We start from the raw sequence: 12,807 nt of genomic DNA, 5'->3' as shown, positions 1-12,807 counted from the left end.
GCCTCGGGGCCATTGTGCCAGGGAAATAGCTTCATTGTCATATTCTCTATTAAAAGAAGAATGATTTTTCAGATTTAAAAAAGAGAAATGAATTGTGTGCAATTCAAGAATAGATAAAAATGAATCAGTACCCCAAAAAACTGGTTTTGAAAAGAGGTTTCAATAAATTGTTACCTCCTTCAGAGATGGAGGAGATTAAGCAGGTGCCTCCCACGGTCAGTGGTGCCGCTTAAACGGGAAAATGTATTTGATAAACATACCTTGAAGTCCATGTACCACCTGTGCTGGTTGTTTTGCTACACCCACCAACACATCTGAATCTGAGTTGGCTCTTTCATGCCCCTTTTTGGAAGCAGAACCTTGGATGCTCAAACATAACTGCTACCTGTGTCTGACCATGACATCAGTGCTCAATCAGGGAGGGAGTGGAGGGGGTGACTGGCTTTCTGGAGATTGGTTCTATCATTGCCAGTGCAGGCACACCTGCTGTAACTGGAGTGGCATATACTCCTTGAGAGCTTCGTTGTATATTTACTCAGATTCAGTTTCTTCCTGATTTCTTACTTATTCTCCAACAGCAATCAACCTCTTGGGTCCTTTGAATTTCTCTTCATCCCGTCACCTTTGTTTCAAACCAACAATTGATGGTCTGCATTGTTTCTTCCCCCAGTATTCCCTATGATCTCACTAATCTCTTTGTGTCCCACAAAATCCCAATTTATTTTGTATTATATGTTTAATATTCATTGTATTTTATATTTAATATTCCTATTTCAGTTAACCTCATAACTTCCCACCTTCTATCTAAACTAGCAAGAAATCTCTGCTCTACTTCCACACATTGCCTATTGAATCTTAGAACAGCTTGTCAGCATCTCCTCCACTACCAGTCAGGTCTAAGGTTAAATTATCTCTTGCCAAAGCTACTGTTAATGATTTTTCTCCTTTCAGTTGGAAACTTTCTATCCTCCAACACAAGCCACTGATCTTGTTATAAACATAAATTACATCCTGTTAATGACCTAAAGTGGTTTGCTAATGTTCCATCACACTTGGGCTAAAATCTTCACTTCATACCAGGATCCACAAAGACTTACGTGATCTCTTCCATAACTCCAAACACTTCCACCACTTTCCCTTCAATCCTTTTGTTCCTGCCACAGTGACCTTCTGGTCGTTCCTTAAACATGCTAAGCACATTCCTGCCTCAAGGCCTGTGCACACACTGGTCCCTCTGCCTAAAATGTTCTCCCCTCAGACCTGTAAGTGACTCATTCCATCACTTCAGTTAGGTTTCTCTTCTAATGACTCCTCCTCTGAAAGGCTGGCTTGACTGCTTGTCTAAGTGACTCCATTTCACATAGCTCTTTTACCATGAAGTATGATCTATTTTTTCTACCATTGATCACTTCTGAAGTCAGTATTTACTTACATAAATAAGTTTAGTTTCATGTTTTGTCAGCCCCTTCCACTTTTAGAATGTTAGGGAATTTCTTTGGGCCATATCCCCAGAATTTGGGCAAATGTCTGAATCATCAATGAGCAGGATCCATTAGTTGAATGAATGGATGGAACGAGTAATGTACACTTTTCCACTCACATCACCTGACTTTTCCTGGTATGTAGATTTCTTACTCCCCTGATGGAGACTGAGTTACTACACAAGGCAATGTAAATCTGCTTTGATTATTACGGAGGGAGCAATGCTGTCACTTTTTAATGTAATGCTGAATTGAAAAAACCTAACAGAAGCCTTTACAGATGAGGAAGGAAATGTGTTCACATATTTTTTTTCTTCTCACCTTTAGCCTTACACTCACCCGAATCCCTTTAAATTTTTCTCTTAAAAATAAGTGTCTGAAATCATTGAAGGCATATGGAGAGGGAGTGTATTTTCTTGTAGCAAATTTTAAGGTTATAGGCTTGGAGAAGGAAAACAAGTTAAAAGAGAAATACGTCATCTTTAAAATTCCTCGAATTCACTAAAGCTCCACATCTAAGCCTGCTCTTCTTCTTAGCCGTATTGGGAAATGCACCTTTAACTAAGGTCTGGAGTGGTGGCAAGGTCTGCCCGACCTCCTGATACATCACAAGTCACCTGCTGTCTTTGGCAGAAGGAGTCTGGACTTTGTCTGCCTCCTGTTTGGTCTCAATCTGGCAACCTTATAGTCACTACTAATTCCATTTGTTGTTCTAAAGAAGAAACAGTAAGAAAACAAGCAGTATTTCGTATGAGTTCTTGATTTTCAGAACAGTCAGACTTACCTGTGGAGAACAGTAGTTTCTTGGCCTCCATGAAGGTCCCCAAATAGGAGGGTTTATATCTGAATGGGATCCAGCCCTGAAGCATTCATCAAGAAATCACCTATGGAACATCGTTAGAACTCCCTCCAGAGGTGCTGACGAAAGTCACATCTTAATGAAGTGGATCTTAATTTATGGGTTAATCATTATATGTACACGGTGTCTTTTAGAAAATGCAAAAATGCATCATACTGATTTTGATACTGAAAGTAGTTTTTGGGCAGATGAAAAGCTATTCCTCCCTTTATACTGAAAGGTCTCTGCATGTTTCTGTGTACCTTATCCTCAGCTGGGGTAATGTTTCCCTCTTCCAAGTGCCCACTGTTGTCTCTGCCTCTCTTGTGGTCCATGCCTCCTTCATAACTTTTCTAATTCTTTTAAGGACAGTAATTGTCTAGGGACAAAATTAATGCCAATTTCATCTGCTATCCCCAGTAGCAATCTGTAAACACTTTGAGTGCACATTTAATCTTTAAAGAAGAGTTACTGAATAAAAAAATAGTGATGCTAGGCAGAAAGTTGTGAATTCATGGACTTTCGTGTAAATAGTACATTATCCTGTTTTCGTGAGTAATCTAAGAGCATTTCATCTTGTGAATTAAAACACAGGGAATCAGTTTTTAGAACCTCAGATCCAACTGAAAGATCAGTTTAAATGAAATTAGTTCAAGTAGACATTAGCATAGGCCACTTATACAAAGATATTTTAATTCATGACTCCTGATATATATTAACACACACAGTATTTTTCTTTAGGTCTTATCTACATTAGTGCTTGAAATTAGAGTCAAGTCCTAGTATTTCTGACCAGATGTATAATAATGCTACTATAAATAAGAAAAATAATGCAGCAATATTATAACTTCCATATGATTAAGCCAATCTTCCTCTCTCTAACTCCATCTACCATTCACTACTCACATAAAAAATATAGATTATTACAGAAAAAAATAAACAGAAGTAAGTCTTGCCTTTGGGCACAGGCATACTAATAATCCATTTAAAAAAGTGATTTAAAGCCTTAGGAGAGCTCTCTGAGCCTGACTGTCCCACACTACTCACTGGAGGCATGGCCCTGAGTCAGTCTGGTGGGCGGCCACAGCGAAGTAAACCTTGGGTTCACACAGCAGTTCATCCACACTTGGACTTGGGTTAATGCTCCGACAGTTTCTCATTTCCATGGGACATAAACAGCACCCAGGTTTCCAAAATTCCACGTCTTCCTAATAGAGGAATAGGCAAAAAGCTAAATGGGATGACTGGGACAGGTGCACCAGTGAAGCTGAGAACCCACAGCAGATGTCCTGGGCCAGGACTCATGACATAAACAGATCAGACCTAAGCAGGGCCTGTAATTCCCTTAAGAGCCAAGATGCAGCCGGGTCAGCAGGGAGGGTCAGCAGGCCCCGTCCAGCCCAGAGGGAACAGTGACCCCAAATTGCACTGGTCCTAGAGACTGGCAGCAGAGTAAACTAAGCATCCATGTCAGAGACCAAGGCAGACCACAGAGAAGCAGGAAGGTAATGAGTGCAGATCAAAGCCTTCCTTTCCGGTGCTGGGAGGCCTCCACAGTCATATGAGGGAAAAAAGATGAGACTATGAAGCGCTGGCCATTGCCTTGAAGGGAAGGATCCAACAAAAGAGTTTATTTAAATTATTGACTAAGTCCAAAGCTGCTCTTTAAAATAAAACCACACTTCACGAGTTCATGTATGTAATTACACCTTGAAGTAAGGCCCCAGGTAATACAATTAAAGATATTGGGCCATTAACATTTTTTTCTGAAAAGATGAGTGAAATATACATAATTTGTATACACTAGTTCCCATAAACTTGCAAGGAAGAAACCAAAGCTCTTGGGCAAAGATCTTTCAGGTTTGGAAAAAAAAAAAAAGCCACATTTCAACAAACCTACTGGACAAAAACTATTTTCATAATAACAAAATAAAGAACTTGAAATGGATGAAAGTTCTCCTATAATATTATAATTTATTCATAGTTTATAACACTTGGGCCTAAATACAGGCCACTGTCAAATTCTTCATTAAATATGTTGGTTAGAAGAAATTATGTTTCAACAGGTAGTTAAGAAATTATGTTTCCTCATTAAAGTGACATATTTGGTTCATTACAGAAATTCAAATTTGCTCACTAATCTTATGATTGTTGACATGTAGAGATGGTTTTGCAGATGTTTTTACAGTCACCTTCAGCCTTATAATCTTGGATACATGCCTTTGGTAGTCTCCATTATCTCTGGATTTTCCTAAATTCAGGTTGAACAAATAGAACTAATTGGTTTTATAGTTGATTCACTAATAAAAAAACACACACTAAAAACTTGTTTTACCGTCTATCTGCTCAGCTGGATTGGACTCCTGTGGAAGAGAAGAGCACTTCCAGATTTTCAAGCTACATTTTCACATTTTCTTTACCCTATCTGGCAATGGAGCTTGTATTATTTGCAACCCTCTTAGCATGACAGCTGGTATCCTCTGCTGAGTGCTTATCAGATAGCAGCCACGAGTGTGCTAAGTACTGAGAAATGGTTGTACACATTCATTGCCAAGGAAAGACAAAGTTTATTGAACATTTGCAATGTCCTTGTGATACAGATATTGTAAAGTATTTCTTACAGATTAAAGACCTGAATATCAGAGAAATTAAATCAATTTTTCCTAGAACACAGAGCTAGGTTTCAAATCAAATACTGCTGTCTTATGTATTTCTGGGATGGCTCTGAAATCACTCCAAACCATAGGAGTTTAGATGTTTAATAGTAAGTTATGTTTCAGATTTCTCAAAATTTAGGAATATATATACATATATTCATTACATAGACATATACTTATGTACAAATGTATGCATTATATAATATATAGTATAAAATATATTATTATTTCTATACATCTAGGCACAAAGGACTGGTACTAGGCTGACAGTGTGCTGGCAGTGGATGAGATAAAAAGTGGGCAGAGCTGTTACTTGCTTTTCTTGCATCTTTCAATTCCAGGTCATGGCACTTCCTTAAAGTTGAAATATTTATTTAAGAAATGAATTAATAAAAGTTGATTAGCTTTTAAGAAAGGAGATCTCCTAATAACTGTCAAAGTAATGTTGCAAACTCCTCTAAGGTTAATTGCAGGAATTCCTTCCTTCTTCTCTCCTCCTCCTCCACCTCGTAATCTTCCATCTTCTCCTCCTCCTCCCCATCCTTCTCCTTCTTCTTCCTCATGTGGGAAAATTTGACTCTTAAGGCATTTAAAAAGTCAAGGAGGTGATATCTGGCTGTGGGAGGGAGTGGGAGGAGGAAATCAAGGATGACGGAGACTTCTGGGATGCACACAGGTGAATGGGGGTGCCAACTGCAATAACAAGGATTGAGGCAGAGGTTTTTAAATGACTTTGGAGGAAAAGAGACTGAAGGACATTTCTGATTTCTCTCCATCGACCCCCACAGGCTTGCTGTGGTAGGGTGAATGGAGCTTGGTGAGATGATGAAAAGCATCATTTGCAGCTGCCTGGCTGTCAGTACAAGACATCCTCTTCTCTATGTGACTGACATGTGTGTCTCATCTCAATCAGATGTGCTGATATGTCATGGCTCTGGAAAGGGAAGGAGGGAGCAAGAGTTGTCTCACAGCTCTGCTGTGCCCAGGTGACTTCCATCCAGAGGAGAGAGTCAAGAAAGCATGTCTAAGCCACATTCTGAAACCGATTTTACCTGTGGTGATGCCAGTAATATTAATATCTGACTCCCCTGTGTAGTATTCCGCCAAATCAGAAGCCAGAAGGAGGGTGATTCAATGACCCCTTTAACATCCGACAATGATGAAGCCAGGGATATCTCAAACGTTAACAAGAGGAGTAATTATTATTACAATAATGACTATTACTGCTCCAACTTCCAATGTAATATTTATTGAATAAGTACCATGTACCACTCTCACCTGAATAAGGGACATGGAATAAAACAAAATGCTACTCAGATGGTTTAACTGAAGGGAATTTAAGGAAAAGACAGAGAATCAGTGAAAGAAATGTTAAAGAAATTAGTCAAAGACTTAAGCATCTGGAGGCTGATTGCAGCAGGCAATTTCCAACGTAGCACTGATGTGGTCCGGGCAGGGACAACTGTCTGGAGTCCAGTGAGGACCAGAACCAGGAAGAGCCCTGGCCACCTTCTCAACACACACCCCAGCAGGGGATTGCTTGGAAGGATGCAGCTACTCCAGTGCCTTCTCTGTGAAACTGGGAGAAAAGGAAAGGGCAGTTGGGCTACTGTTCTCTTCCTCCCACCTCTGACGTGCTGCTGGTTTCTCCCACTGGCAAAAATCAGCTGGAGACAAGACAACGGGTCTGGGTGGGGCAGGCTGACAAAGGAAGAATCACCAGCACATTTATATTATCTGAATACCCACAATGTCTCCATTGCTGTGCAATATAATACCTATTAAAAAATAAAATAAAATCAGGAAATAACCAGTCTAAGTTCAACAATACTTGATTGATCTCCAACAGTTTTCTAGACTCCAAACTTACTCCACACACCATGCTCTGTTTTATCCTTTGTAAACAAGATAACTTAATAGTTCCCCCAAGTCAAGTCTCCAAATATTGAGGCACTCAGGCATAAATTTAAATAAATAATGAATCCCATTGCTTCAGTTTCAGGAGATTTGATGTCTTGATGATACTGAGGAGTGGCAAAAAAAAATCATGTTCTCAATCAGGTTATAATTTAAAAAGAATAAAACAGTGGTGGTTGTGTGTAGTCTGAATGACTGTCTGCTGGAAGTAATTGCACCACAGGGAGCTGGTCCCTCTATGACAATTCTGCTATAAACTCCTCTGGTCCTTCCCGGCCACGCTGTCACTAGAAATCACTCTTCTTTCACAGGTAGGATTAGTCATTGTTAAAATACACTTTACACTCCAGAAATAAATATTTTAATGAACAAAAATAAAATTATGGCCTGAAACATATTCTGATGAATTATCAAACATCTTAATCTAAATTCTGCTATTCTTCTGATGATTGTCTCCTCCCCAGTGTCTTTTTATATTTTATTTTTCCCCTAACCTCTCCCAGCTTGAGTATTTACTATCACTGTTATGTGTGGTGTTAAGTGCCACAGGCATATGGTTTATGTGCAGTGTGTTTATCTGTTTCTACACAAAGAGCATGGATTTACTTTCATGCCCCATGAACACACTCATGCCCCCAATAACTGGCCATATTTTACAAAGGCTCAGATATCCTGAGCTGAGTATAAAGCTTTGGTGATATGTGGGCCAATTGATACAGACAAGAGCAGGGGAAATGGACATGCATTTTGGGGTGAGGGATCATCCTGAAAATGATCGTGAGTTTAGAAGGGCTGGTGGACAGAGTCCAGTTCTAGAAGGATTCGTGTCATTTATCAGTGCTACCTCCTTGAGTCCATGTAGCTGTGAAAACATGTGATTGATGCTTTGATATCACATCAAAAGGCATACTGATAGTACAGGGAACTATAATCAATACCTTGTAATAGCCTGTAGGGAAAAACAATACAAAAAAGAATGTAAATAAATATATATGTATAATGGGATCACCATGCTGTACACCAGAAATTAATACACTGTAATATAATAATATAATATAATACAATAAAAAAGATATAATAGGAAACAAATGATCCTAATTTCAAAGAAAAGTAATGTTTAAGGGAAGTATAAGTAAACAATTTATGAAAACTAAATCAGGAAATAATACAAGATTTTCAAGTATGAAAAGACTTTCAAAACAGGGTTTGGGAGTGTGACTGCCTATACACAAGAGAACTCTATTAGTTTAGGTACCTGAAACATCAGTCTCATACTTGCTATGCTATTTCTTTGTGTTACACACATTTACAAGTTGGAGAGAGGATTAAGTATCCGACGACATGATGTGGGTAATGGAAAAATGACCAAAGACAAATGCATTTTTATTTCCTTTACTTTAGGCCTCATTTGAAGTTGAGCAAGCATAATGGTAAGGACAAACTACACAGTGGGGACTGAGTTTATTATCCTGGGACTGACAGACGGGGCGGAGCTGCAGCCTGTCCTTTTTGCAGGGTTCCTAGTCATCTACCTCATCATGGTAATCAGCAATGTGAGCATGATTTTCTTTTTTTTTAATTTTTTAAACATTTTTTATTGATTTATAATCATTTTACAATGTTGTGTCAAATTCCAGTGTTCAGCACAATTTTTCAGTCATACATGGACATATACACACTCATTGTCACATTTTTTTCTCTGTGAGTTATCATAAAATTTTGTGTATATTTCCCTGTGCTATACAGTGTAATCTTGTTTATCTATTCTACAATTTTGAAATCCCAGTCTATCCCTTCCCACCCTCCACCCCCCTGGTAACCACAAATCTGTATTCTCTGTCTGTGAGTCTATTTCTGTCCTGTATTTATGCTTTGTTTTTGTTTGTTTGTGTTTTTGCTTTTAGATTCCACTTATGAGTGATCCCATATGGTATTTTTCTTTCTCTTTCTGGCTTACTTCACTTAGAATGACATTCTCCAGGAGCATCCATGTTGCTGCAAATGGTATTATGTTGTCGGTTTTTATAGCTGAGTAGTATTCCATTGTATAAATATACCACATCTTCTTTATCCAGTCACCTGTTGATGGACATTTAGGCTGTTTGAGCATGATTTTCTTAATCAGAACTGACTCAAAACTTCACACTCCAATGTACTTCTTCATCAGCCACCTCTCCTTTGTAGATCTCTGTTATGTCACCAGTGTCACTCCTCAGATGCTGCTTAATCTCTTGTCCAAGAGAACCATTTCCTTGCTAGGTTGCTTTATACAGTTCCACTTTTTCATTGCCCTGGTGATCACAGATTATTACATGTTCGCAGTGATGGCTTATGGCCGCTACGTGGCCATCTGCAAACCCTTGTCATATGGAAGCAAAGTGTCCTGACGTGTCTGCCTCTCTCTTGTTGCTGCTAATTATATTTATGGGTTTGCAAAGGGTCTGGCACAGACATCCTGCTGCTCCACCTCTCCTTCTGTGGACTCAATGCAATCAACCACTTTTACTGTGCAGACCCACCTCTCATGGTCCTGGCCTGCTCAGACACTTACGTCAAAGAGACTGTCATGTCCATGGTGGCTGGCGCCAACCTCACCTGTTCTTTCACCATCATCCTCATCTCCTACATCTTCATCTTCTCAGCCATCCTGCGCATCTGCTCAGCATAGGGGAGGCACAAGGCCTTCTCGACCTGCGGGTCCCTTCTGACCACTGTCACTATCTTTTATGGGACACTGTTCAGCATGAACCTGAGGCCCCCTTCTGAGGCATCTGTAGAACAGGGGGAAATTGTAGCTGTCTTTTATACTTTTGTGAGCCCCATGTTAAATCCTTTGATCTATAGTTTTTGAAACAAAGAAGTTAAAAACACAGTAAGGAAAGTGATTCAAAAGAAATTGTTTGCCCAGTAGCATAGACATTTGGTCACAGGTATCGAACATATCAATGTTCTCTACCAATTAGTGAGCATTTAAAATAACAAATCAGTATCTGTCATGGAGTTTGTTTTTGTCTCCTGTAATTTGCCTGTGAGACTTGGAAGAAAGTGTCAAAGTATTAGCTCATGTTCACAGCATTGGCTCATTCTATTTAAAAAAAAACACATGTAGAAAGTCAAAGACAAGACTAGATAGCATTGTTATTATTGCTCTAAAAGTCAATAGTCAATAAAGGACAGATAATTTTATACACAGTAGTCATACAGGTACAAAGTTATAAAAGACATAAGTGAAAGACGATGCTACAGCAATGACAGTTTGCTAGAATTTGGGGGGGTTAATGATTTCCAAACTATTTTCCAGAAACTTGTTAACCATAGCATGAGAGGTTTTTGCTTGATTATTTGGTTGGGTTGCCCTTCTGTTCAAATTATATATCAATGAAGATCTTTGGGGATCTCAGGTCATTACTCTAAGAACTATCTTTCCATGTTAGCACTGGCCCAATAGAATCTTCATTCATAAAGCTTTTTGATGGAAATGTCTGATTTCCTTCAATTTTTTTATTATTTCTTTTAATTTTTTTGACCAATATATATCCCTGTAGTGAAACTGGTTTTGTGGTTTCATTTTTTTCATCATAAACTATTACCAGCATGGACCCCAAAATAGAAAATGCCATAAAGACCACTCGTTCAAGCATATCTGATCACTGTCAAGTCTTCATTCAAAGCTGCTTTTGTTCCAGATACTGCACACCTCTCCAGTCATGGGCCCCATTGCTCTCTTTGGCGTCTCCTCCTCAGGCACACAAGGCAGGGAAGCCTCTGGTGCCAAAAATCTCTCAGAAAAGATGGGAGCTGAGCAGAGCAGGGGTCTAGTAGTCAATCTAGTTGAATTTTCTGCTTTTTCCAGGTCTTATCCCTCTGAGTATTTGTTTCGTACATACAACTGAGAGAGTTGTTTGTGGACTTTATTTCTTTTTGCAATTTTTTTTGGGAAACCTTGAGGTTAAAATTAGACCATGTCAAGTAATAATCTCATAGTATTCCTTTTACTATTTATAGTTTTCATCCCATCTATGATACTTATTCTCTAAAGGCCGGTTCTGTCTGATGTGCATTTATCATAAGCAGTATTTATTTTTTTTATCATTTTTAGCTACTTAACACCTATTGTGTGTATTTCTCCCTTTTTCATATTGAAGTATAGTTGATTTAGATATTATAGAGAGTTCTGGATTTATAGCAGAGTGACTTCCAATTTTTAAAGGTTATTTTCCATTTATAGTTATTATAACATATTGGCTGCATTCCCTGTGCTGTACATATACCATCATAACGTATTTACTTTATATATTGTCATTTGCATCTCTTAATTTCCTACCCCATCTTGGCCCTTTGCCCTTTCCCTTCCCCACTGGTAACCACTAGTTTGTTCTCTGTATCTGTGAGTCTGTTTCTTTTTTGTTATAATCACTCATTTGTTTTGTTTCATATTATGGATTCCACAGATAAGTGACAACATACAGTGTTTGTCGTTGTCTGACTTTTTCACTTATCACAGTAGTCTTATCTTCAAGCCCTGAGTTTTTTAATCATCGAATTTCTTATTTTATTGTGAATATTGATACTTCAGAATACTTTCTAACAGGTTTTTTGTGCTTTAAGAAAATTTTCCCTCTGCCTTTCCCTTTACTGACTAAGAATTCAGTTGTATTTTCAAAATTCTTTTTCTTTTTAATTCTTCTTTGATTATTACACATTCCATACTCAATTTTTAATAAATTCCCTTAAGTCTTAATACACCTACTTGCCTTAATGAAGTCTCCATTGATCAGTAAGTCTACTTTGCTATGATACAATAAAAGAAACTTAGACTATTTAAGCCTGGCTACATCCTGCTTCTAACATATGCTTTCATTTGCAGGCATAGAATAATAAATTATCATTTAATGATGAATCTTAAATATTATTATGTGTTACATATGATAACAATGATAATTGGGTTTGATCCTATTTCTTCAATATCAATGTTCCTTTAACTTTAGTGACCTTTTCCAGAGTCTCATTGTTCTTTCAGGATTTCTACCCTTCATTCATGATTTTGTTTTCTTCTGTGAAATGAATACCCCTAATCAATTCTTTCAGTGAAAGTTTCTCTGTTTTCACTTGTCTGAGAATTTCCTGTCTTAACTTTCATTCTCAAAGAACAATTTATTTAGGTATGAATGTAGACAGACAGATACTTGCATTCAGTATTTAAAAATCTTTCAACTTGGTATGTGAAGGCAGGCATTCAAATCCCACCCTGCCACTCAACAGCCACATGGCAGGGTGAGTTAGACATCACTGTTCCTGGAGTGGCACTTCTACTTCTTTAGCTAAGACTTCAGAATAAGTCCATATCTGTTAGTTTTTTTTTTTTGAGAAATCAACTAAATTACCTGCATAAAAGGTGTTTGCCAATTACCTTGTCTATTTCTGCCTATTCCTGATCCTGTCCCAGACAGCGATGCCCATCAAGGAGGACTCTGATAAAAGCTCTGGATTTTAGAGAGGAGACAGTTTCAGTATAAAAGAAAAACATAAAACTCAGACGATCATCAGAATTTCAAGTTGAAATTCTTTGTGTGGTTCCCATAAAACTCTTAGGGTAAACAGTAATTTGAAATTATGGAAAATATGACTGAGGCTTGCAATTTGCTTTCTGATCCCCAAGTGTTCCAATTAATTCTGAAAAAAGTGATTCCCAATGCCACACTCATTCCTGCTGCTCTTCAGTCCTTCTGAGATCTGCTTTAAGGGCAGTTCCCTGCCTCCCATATCCTACTAGAAATATGGTTGCCTTTGTGGGCTTGGAGAGGCATTAATGAACTCCCTCAATCAGAGTTTGAGAAAATAGGTGCCTATTAGAACCAGAAGTAAGTCTTTGTGTTTCTACTTTAGTTTCAGTCAAGAGGAGATTTTATTAAAG

At 38.2% G+C, this 12,807-nt stretch overlaps 1 pseudogene; it reads left to right on the top strand.

The window, feature by feature from the left end:
* The first annotated feature begins 8,320 nt into the window (after positions 1–8,320).
* LOC140694399 (olfactory receptor 5M5-like) lies at positions 8,321–9,804 on the top strand (annotated as a pseudogene).
* The last annotated feature ends 3,003 nt before the right edge of the window (positions 9,805–12,807 follow it).

Source organism: Vicugna pacos, unplaced genomic scaffold, assembly GCF_048564905.1.
Source record: "Vicugna pacos unplaced genomic scaffold, VicPac4 scaffold_21, whole genome shotgun sequence".
Taxonomy (NCBI): domain Eukaryota; kingdom Metazoa; phylum Chordata; class Mammalia; order Artiodactyla; family Camelidae; genus Vicugna; species Vicugna pacos.
The sequence above is the reverse complement of the archived record's forward strand: the minus strand, read 5'-3'. Positions and strand labels throughout refer to the sequence as shown.